Here is a 15794-nt window from a genome sequence, read left to right on the forward strand (position 1 = left end):
TTTGCATTTTCACCAGCTCTGTAGTAATTAAGAAAGATGTCTAGCAGAAGGTCCAGATCAAGGCAATCAAGTGATTCAAGAATCTTGTTTCCAAATTGCACCAACTTCTTCCTCAGCTTCGAAAACCCCCTTCTCATAAGGTACGTATATCTTTTCAACTAGTCTTTCTACCCTAGTTGCTACTTTTGTCTATATATATATATATATATATATGTGATATGATCTAATTACACAGTATAAAATCTTTTAATTTTACATTAACTTAGAATCGTTAGATGAGTGAAAATAAATAACTGAGATTAACGGTACAAAATGATAACATATTTATTGGAAAAAAATAAGATAATCTCAGCTTATCCAACAATCCTAACTCTGTCCTTGGACTTGAGGGCTTCCTATGTAACAAAAGATAATTAGATGTAGTTGTTTTGAGCAGGTACCAGCAGCGAAAGTGTTGCAAGAAACTTGCAACTACATAAGAAGGTTGCAAAGAGAGGTGGATGATCTTAGTGAAAGATTATCGGAGTTACTAGCTACAACCGACACTGCCCAAGCTGCCATCATCCGTAGTTTGCTTATGCAATAGATACACTTAAATTCAGCTGTTTTCATTTGTTTATCTTTCTTTGCATTTCTATCTTTATTAACTAGTAAAGTTCCTAGTTGAAGTTCAATGACTAGAAAATCAAGGCATTAAATAATATATTTTTATTATTATAATAAATCACTCATCTTGATCCACTCATCAAGTCTCTCTCAACGTGCAAACATGATCAAATCTCCGATCTCAAGATATTAAAATATTATTAATTTTACACATATTTAAAATAAAAATAAAAGACTGAGATTAAATTATTGTTTTCTTAGTAATGAATAATTTTTTATTTCTTACTGTTAATCTCAATCATCTATCTCCACTTATCCAATAATTCTAAATTTGTGTAAAACAAAAAAATTTATATTAGTTGTTCATTTTACTATAGGTGTCCACCCTAAAATTTTATTTGTGTTCACTTCATTTGAAAATTTTCAATAAAAAATGTGTATATCTACCCTAAAAATATTTCTGAATCCATCACTGTATATTCACCGTCGAAGATGTTTTAATGTTGCGGAACTTTGATATCAATAGCAAATCCTTGAACTCCCCCATGAAGAACAAGGATTATTTACAACTTTAATTAATGAAATGACGAGTGAGAAAGAGATAGTATGGGCTAGAAGAATCCTATATCAAAGAATCAAGTATAAATATATAAAGCTTTCCAATATATAAATTTGGCAATGGCATCTCCTTAGTTATTTAAATTATATACGACAGGTATTTTATATGATGCAAGACCTTTAGCATTAGCTTAACTAGTTATATATGTTGTAGGTCTTAATTTCAAACTAAACGTTCTTTTGGTTGTCTAAAATTATAATGTTTTTATATTAATAAATATAATATTTATCTAAATAATCAAGGACTGATCTAAGGAGTAGGGTGTAAACGAGCCGAGTAGAGCTCGAGTATTGCTGAGCTTGACTCGACTCGAAAACTCTGAAATGGAGCTCGACTCGACTCGAAAACTCTCGAGATTAAAATTTTTAAGCTCGAACTCGAACTTGAAATCTTGAATCAAAGCTCGTGAGCAGCTCGAAAAGGCTCGAAATGAAAAAAAAAACTTAAACTTAACTAGATTAAAGCCTCAAACTCAAATTCGAACTTAAACCTTAAATACATAAAAGCCTTACTGTATTCTTAAAAAATCAACACATAAATGTTAATATTATTAATAATTTATTTTTAAAAACTAAAATCTTAATATATTATATTTTCGAGCTGTTTACGAGTTTTTCGAGTCGAGTATCAAGTAGCTCGTTTCGGCTTGTTAAGAATTCGAGTCGAGCTCGAGCTCGAGTTGAATTCATTCGATCCGAGTATTTATCGAGCCTTGACCGAGTCGAATTCATTCGATCCGAGTATTTATCGAGCCTTGACCGAGTCGATCTCGAGTAGCTCGCGATCTGACTCGTTTCATTTACAGCCCTACTAAAGAGTATGCAACCTCTATTGTTTTCTCGAAACTTTCATGTTTTTTTAAACACAATCTTTCTGTGTAATAAAAGAAATTTTTAAAATATGATTAAAAAACTTTTTTGATCAAAGATATTATAATTTATGATAAATTGTATCATTTCTCATTGAACTTTACTCTCTCTCCTATTTTCTCATTGTACTTTTAACCGTTAACATTTTAATCGTGTTATGACATGACACAAACATAAAAATGAAGTCGTTTTGAAAAACTCAAATATACATCAAAACAACATTTTTTCGAATCCTATTATTTCCTCCTATTTTCTCTCTACTTTGTAAATAAGGTGGTCGGTTGCCACCGTCAGCACCATCTACCATTGTTGATTGTGGTCGTTCAGTCTCAAAATTCATGGGTCGATTCGTCTCGATCCCCTGAGTCCATATCTAGTGGTTGTTTCACCAAAAACATATCTCAAAATCCGTGAATCTCAATTAAAACGTTTCGACTTCCTCACTTTCAATCTCTAATTCGTGGACTTCGGAGCAAGTTCTGACAAAATGAACGTCGGATTCAGACTCAAAGTGTCGAGCAAAGCGACCCATGAAATTTGGAATCGAACAGTCACCATCTACGACGGTCAATGACAGTGGTAGGTCTAAAAATTAATAAATGGGGTTCAAAATTTAATACTCATTGTCGTAACCATTTTTCAGCGGGGACAATCATTTAATTGTTTAAAATACAGTTACGACTTTAATTTTGGAAAATGGGGGATTTTGGATCAATTTGGATAAAATTGGATAGAGTCGCCATCGGCCTTTGGGTTAGGTAGGTCGAATACCTAAAAATGTCTTTTAAAAACAATTTTAAGAAAAACTGTTTTAAGACAACAGCTGGTCTGCATTTACCAAAGATTCGATTAAAACTGGTTCGGGAGTCGGTTACGCGTGGGGAAGGATTAGCACCCACACAGCGCCCAAAATTGGTACTGAGTCGCTTATACGTTGTCGTAAATGGTGAAAATCCTGAATCAAATATCAAATTAAATTATGATCCATTTATTAAAATTTAATTAATTTACTTCAAATTAATAACTTAAAAGATGAAATTCAAAAGACTGAAATAAAAATAAATAAATGTTACAAACCTAAATTCAAATAACAATAATAAGTATTTAAATTTATAAAGTCCAAAATAAAAACTTTAAGAATCAAAATATCAAGAATAAAAAATCAAAGGACTAAAATGACACAAACAAAAATTTAAAAGACTAGAATAGTAAAAATAAAAAAAATTAAAAGACCAAAATAACATAAACAAAGACTTAAGGGACTAAATATTATTGGACAGAAACTTGACCATCTTAATTACAAATAAAATAAAATTAGGGTAAAAATACTAATGTTATACTATAATAAACAATGTGACTGACATAAAACAAATCATCATCATAAAGGATTAATATTGAAATAAACCCTAAAACTATATGTATAAATTAAATATATTTACATACATATTATTTGTAAACATATAGAAATTATACAATTATCATTAATAAAAAAATAATCTAAAATATATGTATATATCATGTATCACTCGTACAACAAATTGAGACTTTGTATACTAGATTGAATATTCAAACACCATTAATGTAATATATACGTGAATCGACAAGTAATTTATTAGGCTAAATTATAATAGGTAAATTTTCATTTAAGGGAAGTCAAAACTATTTACAATTGGAAAAGTATACTAAAAACAAGAGTGCATTCATACGCGTATAACATGTATATTAATATATCTCGTATGGAAATATTATCACCCGAGCAATCATGCCAAATATACATAGATAAAATGTGAGGACAATCAGAATAATATTAAAGGCAAATCAAGAATTAAATATGTAATAAATAATTAATAATATTCTGCTTTTAATGATCAAAAATGAAAATCATGCAAAATTAATTATCATAACCAAACAAAATAAAAAGCATTTTAAAACAATAAAAGTGACCAAAAAGGTTACACAATAAACCGAGAGGGGTCTAAAGTAAAAATAATACATTTTATAATATCTTATAATTGAGTGACTAAAGCATAACAAAACCAACATTAACAACTCAATCCATGAATTTAACCAAAACTTTTACAAATTATTTACATCCTCTAAAAGAACAGTAATTAAAAGAACAAAAGCTAGTGGATTTAAAGAATAACACTTAGCAAATTAAAGAAATATTGACCACTTAATACAAAGATTACATATTTCAGACCCTACATTACTAATAAACCATAATCATGCATATGATTGAAAAGAAACATGCAAAATTAAGAGTCAAATGTATAAATAAGCAGAAACTAAATTTATTACCAGTTAGGACTGAAATTAAATGTGCGTAAAATATGGAAGCAAATTAAAACATTAAAGACTCGATTTTAGCACTAAAATGAGTTGCAATTAAAACCTAAATGGCTCACACAACAGATAGCCCATGAGCGAAACATGTATCTCCCTAACACCCATACGATGTAGTTTTAGAGATTTAATATAGAGAAAATAACCTCAGTGACCAAAAATGCCTTATAATATACGATTTTAACCAACTTTTTTTGGATTTTCCAAAATGACCAACTAAATCGCAATGCGATCGATAATTCGCAACGCGATCTCCGGTATCGCAAATCAGTTTCCAGATTCGCAACGCGATTCTGACTATCGCATTGCGATTTTCCAAATTCGCGTTGCGATTTTCCTAATTCGCAATGCAAATACATAAATCGCAATGTGAATACGTAAATCACAATGCGAATACGTAAATCGCAACGCGAATACGTAAATCGCAACGCGAATCTGACTATCGCAACGAGATTCTGACTATCACAACGAGATTCTGACTATCGTAACGCGATTCTGACTATCGCAATACTGAATTTCAAATTCGCAACTCGATTTCTGAACTCGCAACAGGTTTTAGTTTCGCAACACAAATGTTTTGGGTATATAACTACGCAACAGCAGCAACTCATAACCTAAATCCCTAAATCGCAACTCATTCCATCTTCATCTATCACTCTCTCCGACGACATCCGTTCCTATATCCAACGACATCCTTCCCCATTCGGCAACAGGTTTTAGTTTCGCAGCTCGTTTGTTTAGTAAATTAATTTACAATATTGAAATCATCTAATGTTGATCATGTTTGGATATATTTGTGTTTTGGAGGGTCATGGTGTTTTACAATATATGCCTTTACCCATGAATCTTCAACTAAAACTGTCATTAAAAAAGTTAACTTATGAAACTCTAATGTTACGTGTTGCAAATAAATTGAATTTAGAGCCCCTAAGTGGATTTAGGCTATATTATCAGAGAAATGGTAAAGTTTATTTGTTAACCAACAATAAAGATGTTGAACGATTCATTGCTTACATTAGTGTTTCAAGTGATGATGTTACATTGTATGTTGTTGAACCTAGAAGTAGTGAAGTTGGGTCAGTAGCGGGTAGTAATCAACTAAGTTTTTCAACCCCAGTTTATGGTGCTCAAAATTTAATGGTTCCACCACAATTTCATCACCAAGCAAATATTGTTTCACCACATTTCCAATACCAAACACAATCTCAAAACCCACAACCTTTCCCTAATCCAAATCCCAATCAACTTTCAGCACCAAATTCCGGTTTTCGTATTGACCAGTTAGACGATGATGAGCCACCAGAAAAAATTGTGAGTACTAGTCAGTATTCGAAATTTGATCTTGGTCAATACCCAAACTTTGATCTTGCTCAATACTCGGATTTGATGATTTTTCAGAAGAAGAAACAGACCTTGTGTGTAATGATTTTGATATTGGTCAATACCCGAATTTTGATGATGAAACAGCCGTTGCCGAGGAAGATGTTGTTGATGATAATGAGGAGGAAGTTACGACTGTAAATGAACATGTTGAACATCCATTCTGTAATTCATATAACCTTGAAGAAGAAAAAGAAGAAGAAAAAATCCCCAAAGGAAAGTCCCCGAAGAAAATGCCACGGGAGTATAACTGGAATATACCAGAATTACTTCAGATACCGGAAGAAGAGTTGGTAAAGATAGCAGTTGATTGTTACCCAAAAATTATTCGTATCAAGAAATATGATTGTTTTGATACAAAGGAAGACTTTAAGATAGCTTTGTATACGAAATGTGTGGAAGATGGCTATCAACTAAAAGTTAACAAATCAAGCAAAGATCGTTTCGAAACAAGGTGTATGATTGACAAAAACTGTACGTGGCGTACGATTGCAAAGAGGATAAAAGATTACAAAATGTTTCAAGTTAGGACTTTTATTGATAAACATACATGTTCAAGAACCCAAGTTTTTCCTCACCATAGACAGGCAAACAAAAAGGTGTTGGGTGGTTTTCTGACTGAGTTAATGTTTTTGAATGGCAGGGTATATCGGGGACATGAAATTATGACTGACATGAATGCTTGGTTCAAGATTAGTATCTCATATTCTCAAGCTTGGAGAGCCAAATGTTATGGCTTGGAATTGTTGAGGGGGTCGCCAGAAGCATCGTTTGCCCAACTGTCGGCTTATTGTCACAATTTAAAGCTGAAAAATCCTGGGTCAGTAACTCATATCAAAACAGATAGAGATGGCTGCTTTGAGTTTCTTTTTATCGCCATTGGTGCTGCGGTTAGTAAATCAATATAATTTTGTTGACTCATTTTTGTTAGTTACATGCATTTCACATTTAAATGATTATATTTCTTGTGTATATGATTTTGTAGATTCGTTCGTTTATTACTTGCATGCGCCCAATTATTATAGTTGACGGAGCACATTTAAAAGGTCGATACCTTGGAGTAAACTTATTAGCAGTAGCCATAGATGCTAACAATGGGATACTGCCAATAGCTTATGGGGTTGGCAAATTTGAAACCTCTGATTCATGGACATGGTTTATGGGGCATCTTAGGGATTGCATAGGTCCTATTAGCAATCTGACAATCATATATGGCAAACTCAATTGACAACGCTGTTAGAAGGTGTTTCCCAGATGCTTTTCATGGACTTTGTGGTGTTTATTTGTATAGAAAACTAAAATCAAGGTCTGCTGGTATAAAAAATCACAAATGGACATACTGGAAGGCTGTAAAAGCTTATCGGGAAATGGATTTTAATAAGCATATAAACTGTTAAGACGTGTTTTGCCTCAGCGTGCTCAAACACTAGAAGATGTCGGGTTTGAAAGATGGTCAAGAGTACATCAACTTGGAGCAAGATATGGTTTCATGACGTCTAATAGTGCAGAATCAATCAACGCTCTAAGTCGTCATTCCCGGAAATTACCCATTACTATGTTAATGGAGTTTTTTCGAGCCTCTATTCAACAGTGATACTACAAGAAAAGAAACCATGCAGGTATTATTTCTTTAAATTCGTAACTTATCATATATTTTACTAAGTATTATTTATTTAAATTTACAGGAACATTGGAACATCGTGTTACACCATGGATTGAAAAAAAGATAACGAAACGTGTTGTGAAGTCAACGTCATGGAGAGTTGAACCATGTTTAAACACTTTGTTTGAAGTACTGGATAATAACTTAAATGGGCTTGTCGATCTAAATGCAAAGATGTGTAGTTGTATAAAATGGCAAACATCTGGTTATCCGTGTGGCCATATTATAAAAGTTGCTCTTCATCTAAACCAAGATGATTCAAGCGCATACGCTATGGATTGCTACACTACAGAAATATATCGACAGACTTATGTCGAGATTGTCTACCCTATTCCACATCCCTCTGAGTGGGACATACAGATGACTTACAAACAGTTTTGCCACCAGCCATGGATAGAAGGCTACCTGGCCGACCAAAAAGTTACGATCGTATACCGTCTAAGGGTAAAGAGAAGAAGAGATCAACATGTAGTCGGTGCAAGGAAAGTGGTCATACAAGGTTGACATGTGGATCACCAGTGCCATCACAATCATTTTTTCCTCTACCAAAATATGGATCCTCATCAAAATCCCAATCACAACCGGCTTCACCTTTTGGGACTATTAACTTAGGTGATTTTTAAATGCAAACGTTGTATTATGTGTATATTATGTGTGAACTTTTAACATTTTCAGTTAGGCACGTATTAGTAACTTGAGTTTGAACATTGCTATGATATGTTCAGTTGTTATCACTTATTAGACATTCATTTGACTATCGCAACACGGAAATGACTATCACAACTCGGAATTGACTATCGCAACGCGGAAATGACTATCGCAACGAGAGAATCGCAATGCGAAATGAAAATCGCAAAGAGAGAATCACAATGCGAAAATGAAAATCGCAACGTGAATTTAGTTTCGCGTTGCGATTTTCATTTTCGTATTGCGATTCTCTCGTTGCGATAGTCATTTCCGATTTGCGATAGTCTGTTTTGCATTCAACATAATGCAGATTGAAATCAACAAATCAACTATTACATTTCAATCAATTAAACAAGCATAAATAATAATTATGTACACATCAATTAAACAAATCAACATTTACAAATCATCTTTTACAAATCAATTAAACAATCAAAAAATAATAATAAGAATTATTTCCTCATCAATTATTGAATCAACTTTTGCACCCATACATCCATTTCACGCAGCTCACTTCAGGATTAACTTGCAGAAACCAAACATTGAATCAACAACACTTTCTACACATCTAAAACCTACAAACAGCAAATTATTGAATTCTAGCTACTTAACCAAACATTTTCAAACCAAAAAGAGTATATATGTTTAACAACACTTGCATTTGACTTACAAATTGTTTATGGACACTTTCATAACGCGGATGCAGGTAGGCAGCGTCTCGCATATATCGTTCTAGCCATAAAATGCCAAAACCACAAGCCTACTGCACCTCTATCTCTATCGGTGGGAGGTAGAAACTGTGTACTTCCTGTCGTCAAACGCTCCAAGCACATGCATACGAGAGGACCACAATCCCCTCTGGCTTCCTTCGTTTGTTGTGGCGCGGTCTCGTCTCTGATAACTGTAACATTGAACTTCTTTGGCTTCTTGTATCCAGAATTAGTCCAATAACTAATTGCATCCAAGAATTTAGTCAAATGAGAGCTCCATCCCTTAATAATATCTCTCAAATCAGACAATGATATGTAATTTATCATGTTGTCATATACTATTATCTTTAGGGATGGGAGCTAAAGCTCGACGAGAATCCAATGAGTACGTTCCAAAACAGGGATAAACACCTGCATCGAAATGTAATAATTCAAATTGTGCACTTATTTATGAACACCTTTAAAATATTTAAACAAATAAATACTAACCTTATCGACCACCCACCATGCAGGATAAAGTTTAGCTTATCCATTAGCTAACACATATGATTCCTGTCGTTGATTCTTCAAGTGAACTACGTGAAAAGACGTCGGCATAATTGTATATCGCGTTTTTTTTTATATTTTTCTTCAATTTCTTTACAATTAGAAGACGTGTCACCCATGCATCAATATGTTGTTTTACAAAAAAAGACATATATTAGTAAATTACATAAATTTAAAAAAAAAAATAATCAAACTGAAATATAAGACTTACCCCCCATCGAAATAGCCGTTGTCTTCAACCCCTAATAATACACCCCACCAAGGTCGTTCAATCAACAAATGCATATCATCGTTGAGTTTGTATATGTCAGCGTAACACCCTTGGCTCCGCTCATGTAGATAAAAATCAACTGCGGTCTTAGCCCAAAGGGTATTATCCAGAATTGTTTCCGGTAGTTGTTTCCTCTCCACTTCATCTGCCAGAATGGTACTGGCCGGTAACTTATACGAAAGCCAACAGTCATCCATCATGTCCGGCACGTGAGGGGGCTTCTCAATAATTCGATATATTACGCCGTGTGAATCGGGCTCTAGAATGTTGGGAGGGACCTCTTCAATGATGACAGTGGCCTCTTGAACGGTGGGAGGGGACTCTTGAGGGATGATAGGGTCCTCTTGAATGATAGGGGAGGCCTCTTGAACGATGACAGGCGAGTCAGGCTTTTTCTTACGGATTCTTCGCACTATTGGGGTGAACGGAGACGTAATGGCACGTGCACGCCGTCTGATGCGTGAACTTCGTCTTGCAAGAAAAATGCGACGTAGAGCATCCACCTTAGCGGACCGCTAAAAATAAATTAATACATAAATCAGTAAATAAACAGACATGATATTAAACAGTGAAAAAAAAGACAAATATATTTCAAACTTGCACGGTATTCACCCAAGTCATTATTATATCATTGTTCACAAAATGCATCAGATAACATTCCAGAAGTAAGCACTTATATAAACATTTAAAAGGACAACATATAGGTTTAGTGCATGTTCAATGAAAACATAAAGAGTAGTAGTTTATTCTTGAAACTTAAATTTTCAACACTGTGAAGTTAGTATTTGTCTTTTGGTTGAAGTAATGCAATTCATTCAAGTTTCAATTTGCAGAAGAAGAATAGAATCTGAAACTTAAAATCGCAACGCGAAAATGACTATCGCAACGCGAAAATAACTATCGCAACGCAAAAATGATTATCGCAACGCGAAAATGACTATCGCAATGCAAAAATGACTATCGCAATGCGAATTTGACTATCGCAATGCAAATTTGACTATCGCAACGAGAGAATCGTAATGCAATTTTTATTTCGCATTGCGATTCTTTCGTTGCGATAGTGAAATTCGCATTGCGATAGTCATTTCCGCATTGCGATAGTCATTTTCGCGTTGAGATTTTGTTGTTGCGATTTTCTTTTCGCATTGCGATTCTCTCGTTGCGATAGTCATTTTCGCATTGCGATAGTAAACTATTCTTCTTCTGCAAATTGAAACTTGAATGGATTGCATTACTTCAACCAAAAGATAACTAAAAACAAATACTAACTTCACAGGGTTAAAGAATAAACAGTTAAACAGTATTGGCAGTAACCGAATGAATTTACTAAGCAATTTAAGTGAAATTACGAGTAAATTTATCATCAAGTTAAATATGAAAAATATTAAACTTACCTTGTTGCTTAGAGTATGAACCTCGTTCTGCAACGATGCTACAATCTCACGTAGAGCTGCTACCTCACTAGGTAAAGTAGACACCTCAACACGCCATGCACCATTATCATCGCGTAAAGTACCGACCTCCTCACGCAAGGCATTGACCTCATTACGTAACTCCCCTAACTCATCCCGTGGAGGTGGAGAACAGGGAGATAAACGTCATGGCATCTTTTCCGGTCGCCTATCATGAGGTGATGGTGGAGAGGAGGCTCGATGATGTGACAGAATAGGTGATGACTCTCGTTATGGAGGTGTATATTCGGGTCGATCAGGTGATGGCTCTGGGTGAGGTGATGGCTCTCGAAGTGGTGGCTGCTCATCATCCGTGCCATCAAAAAAATGCTTACTAGCTTGCCACCAATCAGTGGCAAGCTCAGCTTCCGTGGGTGTCAGCCTTTGTAATGGAGTGTTGGCCTCCTAACAATATAAAAGCTCAAACAAAGTTAAACGTGTACTAGTAATAACTTGTTTATAAACATATGGTAGTATTTGTGTTAACTTACATTATTTATTGTAGTATATGGTAGTAAATCTTCCCATTGCTGCAAGGACCATTTCCTCTTCCAGGAAATAGCCCTAGGAATATCATTAGAAGTTTTTAATGCATATGTCTGCATGGCGGGAAAGACCTCAAATATCCAAATCTACAAACAATATAATAACAAACATTAGTAATTGTTAAAGAATTAATTATAATTTTGGAAACATTATATAAAAATTATTACCTTAAAGGCCCAAATAAAGCCTGACAAAGTGTATTTGGAACCATCGCCACGCAAACTTTTCCGATCATCAAAGGTAGACGACAACTTATTCCATGTAGCTTTCCATAGATACGAACCCCACGGAAACAGGTTCCATGCATTTAGGTCCTCTACCAATTTAATTAGATCATTAGGAATAGGTTGTCGGGCCTCTCTGCCTAAAAAATCGGCTTGTAAAAGTATTAGAAGGCATACTCGGACAACATCGACGTCATCCATCCGAGTAAAACCATCTTTATTATTCAATAATCTCGTCAAGTCTTCCACGTGTAAATTCGAATTCTCCGTTGACAGCTCAGGAAAAACCCGAGAAAACCATGATAGGCGGGTAATATGTCTAGTGTACCGATCTACATCATCGTGTCCGAAGCGTAGACCGATGATTAAGCAAAACTCATCCCGCCCAAAACATGTATACGCCGGTGGAAAATCAAACCATATCTCTTCATCATGACGTTGTATAGTCTCTGGTAGATCACTAGTCATGGTTTGAAGAAACAGATGGGTCAACATAGGATCTCCATCCGGATGTTGTACTTTCAGCCATGGCCCGAAGCAAGTATCCTCAAATATTTTTCTTTGTGCAGGTGAAAGCTTCGACGCAATTGTTTTGGCCAGGCTAACTTTATTTCTTAAGGTCAATTGAGCCGAATAAAAGTTCTGCAAAAACAATAAACATACCAAGTTAGATATACCAAAAACTACACTGTGAAGATATAACAAGAACAATAAACATAAAGAGTAGTAGTTTATTCTTCAAACTTAAATTTGCAACACTGTGAATTTAGTATTTGTCTTTGTTTTTTGTTTGAAGTAATGCAATTCATTCAAGTTTCAATTTGCAGAAGAATAATAGTTTCTGAAACTTAAAATCGCAACACGAAAATGAAAATCGCAACACGAAAATGACTATCGCAACGCGAATTTGACTATCGCAACGCGAAATGAAAATCATAATGACATAATCGCATTGCGATAGTCATTCTCGGTTTCAAATACTAAAATTGAAAGAAACTTGAATGGATTACATTACTTCAACCAAAAGACAAAACAAAGACAAATACTAACTTCACAGGGTTAAAGACTAAATAGTTTAGCAGTATTGGCAGCAATCGAATGAATATAATAAGCAATCTAAGTGAAATGGTTAATCTATTATTGAAAACACCAGTAAACTTATCATCAATTTCAATATGAAAAACCTAATAATAATGCAAAAATTTCAAAATAAAAATAATTAAAAAAACTAACCCTCGGTGGTTGATTTTCCATTTCTGACCGTGAATGATTTCGTCGGAGATGGAGACTGATATCGTTGGAGATGGGGATTGATTTCGTCGGAGATGGGGACGGATGTTGCCTTAGAGAGGGAGAGATAGAGATGACATTTAGTTGTGATTTAGGGTTTTAGGTTATGACTTACGATTACGAGATATATTGTGGACGGTTCAGTGTTCCGATATATTAATATATTCGTTTTTGGAATTTGAAAAAAAATACGCGTTGGATACGAATGGCGCTATGTAAATCGCATTGCGATAGTCAGATTCGCGTTGCGATTTACATATTCGCATTATGATTTACGTATTCGTATTGCGATTTACGTATTCGTATTGAGATTTACGTATTCGCATTGCGATTTACGTATTCGCATTGCGATTTACGTATTCGCATTGCGATTTACATATTCGCATTGCGAATTAGGAAAGTCGCAACGCGAATTTGGAAAATCGTAATGCGATAGTCAGAATCACGTTGCGAATCTGGAAACTGATTTGCGATACCGGAGATCGCGTTGCGAATTATCGATCGCATTGCGATTTAGTTTGTCATTTTGGAAAATCAAAAAAAGTTGGTTAAAATCGTATATTATAAGGCATTTTTGGTCACTGAGGTTATTTTCTCTTTAATATACATATTATTTTAATTGAAAATTTGTAGTAATTCTTATTTGTAAACACCCCCTCTGCGCCGTTCTTCTCCATCTCCCCTTTTCTTTTCACTCTCATGCGCCGTTCTCTTCTTCTTTGCTGGTCAAAACTTTTTATAGCCCTAAAACCCATTATCAAACCTAAGATAAACCATCCAAGGCCATGAATCGATGAAGCTCCAATCTCTAAACACCACTGAGAACGCCAAACAACCCCTGTAGATCTAAAGCCTTGACTTTCACTCCCTGAAAACGAGAGAAACACATGCTTACCATGAGCAAACCGACGATGTTCAGTTCTTTATCCACCCTAAATCAATTCTAAGAAGGCCTCTACAATCTCCAAATCAGACCTAGAAGTCAAACCAGTACTAACCAAAGCAAGTATAAGACCCCGACTAGACCTAAAACACCTCAAACGACCGGAAAAACTCTCGACCCTTCACCTCGTCGACACCAGAAGTGGACAACTACTCTAACAAGGAACTTTAAACACTAAGGTAAACCGACCACGCCTCTTCTATTCCTATTTTATGGTTTGAAACTATATTAGTAAAATGCCTTTAAAAATGAAAAATAAACTTCTCATTGATTTTATTTCTTGTGTGAATCGGATATGAGCAAAAAAAATGATTGTATTGCTTCATTTTTATTTCTGATATATGATTCGTTGTTCTTGCTAAGGGTACTATGGGCTCTGTTTTTCGATTCTCTTTCGGGTTTACCTCTTCGATCGACAAAACTGGCAAGGCTCCCCCTTAAAGACTATATACAAAGTTAAGAAACTTGCTATCACCTTTTCATTCATTTTAAAAACAAGGACACACACTGTAAAGTAAAAATGAAATATGAAAATACCTTCTTAAATCTGTATTACAATTAGGAAAACAAAAATATAGGGAAAATCCCTGGCTTACAACGATGATGGATTCGACTATTGGGAACAGAACTTCTTGTTGCTCGAATGGTGTTCCGAATCCTCCTCCCCTCTGTGTTGAATCTGTTTTCTCCTCTCCTTCAATCTGTTCAAACACCCTTTAATTTATGCTTGATATTCTCACCAAATCTTCATGGCTGCATCTTGATTTTCTTCGTATTTGGTAAGATACTGACTAATTTAGGTGAAATCATTAATTTGCTTGACTTTAGCTGATTGAAGCAGGTAATCTATCACTGTAGATGATTTGTGCAAATCAATGCGTCAGTGTTGGCTCAATGGCTCGGCCATGGCTCATCGATGGCTCAACTCATGTCTGGGAGTTGGTCTGCTGCTGATGGATTACTGAGTGGATCCGGTTCTTGGGCTTAAACTGGGTTGTAGCTTATAATTGGGTCACATTTGACCTGCACAAAAATATAAACACACTTAATAATAATAATAATAATTTAATAACATTTTTTTAACCTGGACAAAAACAGGTGTCTACACTTATTCTTTAAAAAATGGATGTGCAAATTTTCCTTTTTTTTCCTTTTCCCTACTGCAATAAAATAAATTTTATTATTTTTCAGAAATAATGGGTATGCAATTGCTCCCCACCTTAATCACATACATTCTCCCCTGGTCAATGATGGTCGGTGGTGGCATCCGGTCACCTTCTGGTTTTATTTTATAATTGGGTGATCAAAATAGGAGAGAGAGTAAAATTCAATGAAGAATAGTGTAATTTATCTTTTATATTTTCAATTATTTTATATTAAATAATAATAAAAGAATGATGCGTCATCACAATGTTAGAGAGATAACAGAGGAGCAAATAAAATGATTTAATATGTAAAATTCAGTGACCAAAATAGAAAAATTGAAAGTACGGTGAGTAAAATAGGAGAGAGAGTAAACTTTAGTGAAGAACAATATAATTTACCCTATAATTTAATACGTCTTTTTTATTTTGAACCTTCAAACTAAAAATTTTCACTTCGACTTGAAGAACTTACAATATCACAGTTGAAATTAAAATCCG

General features: G+C 34.6%; 1 long non-coding RNA gene and 1 pseudogene across 1 annotated transcript; both read left to right on the forward strand.

The window, feature by feature from the left end:
- LOC120171905 lies at window positions 1-586 on the forward strand (annotated as a pseudogene).
- A 13265-nt stretch (window positions 587-13851) lies between these two features.
- On the forward strand, window positions 13852-14607 carry LOC120171878. The gene is made up of 2 exons (XR_005520908.1): window positions 13852-14330; window positions 14515-14607. It is a non-coding gene; the product is annotated as an uncharacterized LOC120171878 (long non-coding RNA).
- Window positions 14608-15794: the final 1187 nt, after the last annotated feature.

Source organism: Hibiscus syriacus, unplaced genomic scaffold (assembly GCF_006381635.1).
Source record: "Hibiscus syriacus cultivar Baekdansim isolate YM2019G1 unplaced genomic scaffold, ASM638163v2 tig00111837_pilon, whole genome shotgun sequence".
Classification (NCBI taxonomy): domain Eukaryota; kingdom Viridiplantae; phylum Streptophyta; class Magnoliopsida; order Malvales; family Malvaceae; genus Hibiscus; species Hibiscus syriacus.